The sequence below is a fragment of the Zingiber officinale genome, chromosome 3A, assembly GCF_018446385.1.
Source record: "Zingiber officinale cultivar Zhangliang chromosome 3A, Zo_v1.1, whole genome shotgun sequence".
Taxonomy (NCBI): Eukaryota; Viridiplantae; Streptophyta; class Magnoliopsida; order Zingiberales; family Zingiberaceae; genus Zingiber; species Zingiber officinale.
This window is the reverse complement of record NC_055990.1, coordinates 22,727,208-22,730,481: the sequence shown is the minus strand read 5'-3', so window position 1 is coordinate 22,730,481 and position 3,274 is coordinate 22,727,208. Positions and strand designations below refer to the sequence as shown.

General features: G+C 40.7%; 1 pseudogene; it reads right to left on the bottom strand.

Moving 5' to 3' along the window:
• On the bottom strand, positions 1-1,755 carry LOC122050264 (annotated as a pseudogene).
• Positions 1,756-3,274: the final 1,519 nt, after the last annotated feature.

Here is a 3,274-nt window from a genome sequence, read left to right as displayed (position 1 = left end):
CAAAAACAAATTGAAAATTCTCAGAATTGAGGACTGAAAACAAATTGCAAAAAGAGAAATCAGAAACCACTAAGAACAATTTTCATCTTCGTTCGCTGTTTCACAATGAAACTTGCAAGTTAGTGTGCCTTTCTGACTATCTTCCTTTCAAACTTGCTGTTAGTTCTGTGACTTAGTTGAACCACAAACACTATCTGAATTCACATAAACACAGTTCGTTGTAGTCGAATTCTGTTTAGTCCCTTGAGGTGCAGAACTTGCTTTTGAGGTGGCCTTTCTGTCTTTAAGAGTTTTCAAAATCATCAGCCTGAGAAAATTCATCACTTGCACTGCATACATGAGTGCGTTTAAAGGATCTTCCATCTGCATGAATGTTTTATGCTTCAAGAAGAGCAGAAACAGAGTCACAACTGACAGAGATACAGCAGTTACCTGAGTCATGTTTGGAGCAAAAACAGTAGCCACATTCTGTGCATTCATCTTGTTATGTTGCTCATCTTGGACGACGTCGGCCATCAAATTGATTGCCCAGTCCAGCAGAGCAGCCTCAGTCGCCGGTAAATGCTTCGCGAGCTGAGAGCAAGCCTCTTCTGTCTTGCACTGCATCACCTCCTCAGACGAAAGAGTGTCCAGCACCCCGGCAGGAAGTTCTCTGAACCAGGCCTGTCGTAGAGGATCGATATCAAGATGATGAATCATAGAGGCAATCAATCGGTTTCATGGAATCAATAATCACCTTTATTAGACCTGCCAGGCAATGAACACCAGTCTCCTGGGGCAGTATTCCACGGTTTAGCATGTCTCGGACATGCTCTTCTTGGCTATTGTCTGGAGTAATTCTGAAAATGCCTTCTGTCTGTTCAAATGCAAGAGAAATTTCAAAGATCGAGATGGTTTATGAACTTCACTTAGAACAGGGAGAAAGTACCTGAAGACCTCCCAATTCATAGAGGCGTTTCTGCATTTGCAGAAGAATGGTGGGCACACTGTTGCCTCTGGAATCGTAGGAGCATTGCATCGACTTAGTAGAGACTCCAAAAACCTTCGCGCTGTAGAGATGATGCGAGAAGTTACATCCTTGGAACGAGGTAGCAGAACAATGAACATGAGAAGAAAAAGAAGGTACCTTGCGCTGGGAGCTGTACGGGGAACCTCCGGCTCGAACTCCACCGGCAGGCCGAGGAATCCGTGGAACCGATCGAAGGTGACATGGGCGACGTGCTGCACGTCCGTGGGCCACCCGATCTCCATCGAGTGGAGATCCCCCTCCTCGCTACCCCGCTCCGTCTTGCGCGCGCCGCCCTAGCGGCAGCACCTTCCGGGGCAGTACCAAGAACAACTCCAAGAAAGAAAAGCTGCCTCCTTTCCTCCTCTTCTTGCCTCCTCGTTCCCGCACAATCCAAGCGCCGGCGCCGGAAGAGCTCAAGACGCCACCGGAGGCGCCGCTTAGGTCGCCGAAATAGAAAGAAAAAAAAAAAAAGAAGAAAAGCTGAATTCAAGATGGGATTTTTGCGAGAATCGAACTGGTTGCGGAGGTAAAGATTTGATCTTTAGGATATGGGAAAGTCTCCTCGTCGAAAGGAATGAGAGATTTGATCTTGCGGAAGCAGAAGTAGTAGCAGAAGGGAAGAGAATCCATGGCGACGTGGGAATCATTACTGTGAAGTTTGAAATGGCCGGGCTCGCTGGCTCTGTGTTGTTTCCATACAGACTTGAGAGTGACAGAAATATACAATTCTGAAACAGATTCAACATCCTTAAAACTCAGATTAGCTTGATAAACACATTATTAGGGGGTGTTTGGTTCTTTCCTAGGAATAAGAATCGGAATGAGAATCATTGTATTGTGGAATGGGAATGGGTATGAGCATGGATATCACTCTTAAAAGCAATGTTTGGTTAGTTGTATATCTTCTATCGGAATAAATCAAAGTTTCCTTTTTTACCCTTAAAGGAAAATAAGAAAAAAAAATTAGATGTGAGAGAAAGATGAATGTGAGAGAAAAATATGATGAAAGAGAATGATGAGAGAGAAAGTATTATGAGAGAGAAAGTGTGATAAGAAAGAATGAAGAGAGAGAAAGTGTAATGAGAGAAAATGAAAAAAAAGAGTGTGATTGGAGAGAACATGATGAGAGAAAATATGATGTGAGAGAAAGTATGATAGGAGATGATGAAGAGAGAGAAAATATAGTGAGAAAAAATGAGGAGAGAGAGTGTCATGAGAGATATTGAGGAGAGAGAAAGTATGGTGAGAGAAAAAGAGAACAGTGAATATGATGGGAGAGATTGAGGAAAGAGAAAGTATGATGAGAGAGAAAGTGTGTTGAGAAAAAAGGAGTAAGTGTGATAAGAGAGATTGAGGAGAGAGAAAGTATGATGCAAGAGAAAGTATGATGAGAGAGAAACTGTGTTGAGGAAAAAAGGAGGAAGTGTGATAAGAGAGATTGAGAAGAGAGAAACTACGATGAGAGAGAAAGTATGATGAGGAAAAAAGGAGGAAGTGTGATAAGAGAGATTGAGGAGAGAGAAAGTATAATGAGAGAGAAAGTGTGATGAGAAAAAAGAGAGTGTGATGGGAGAGATTGAGGAGAGAGAAAGTGTGATGATGAAAAAAAGAAGGAAGAGAGTGCTATGGAAGAGATTGAGGAGAGAGAAAGTGTAATGAGAAAAAAAGAGGAAAGAGAGTGTGATAGGAGAGATTAAGGAGAGAGAAAGTGTGTGATAAAATGATGAGAGAGAAACTATGATGAGAGAGAAAATATAATGAGAGAGAATAAGGAGAGATAAGTGATATGAAAGAAAAAATAAATAAATATATTTTGATATTTGATATTAATGGAGAAAATTTTAGTTTTAAGTCAAGGGTATTTTTGGAATAAGGGAATATTTTGATTGATGAAAATAGGGTAATGACTCATTGAAGAGGAGGTACATGGGAATGAGTTATTACCCAATTTCAAGGATTCATTCCCTTATTTGTATTCCTATTCCTATAATCCAAACATTAACAATGGGAATCAATGATTCTCATTCTCATTCCCCACTCCTATTACCCTAAACCAAACGCCCCCTTAGTTTCAATATGCTACGCATAATTCTTTATTGCCATTATTTACCTGCAATTGTTTGGATTAAAATGGGTGTCAGTGATTTGCAACTATTTTAAAAGGTCGCAACAGGTCAAGAACCTACCCTTTAAAGCAAAACAAAAGTTAATTATAAAGCATGATCAAGTATTTAAATCCAATTAAAACAGTTTGATTGGCTTAAC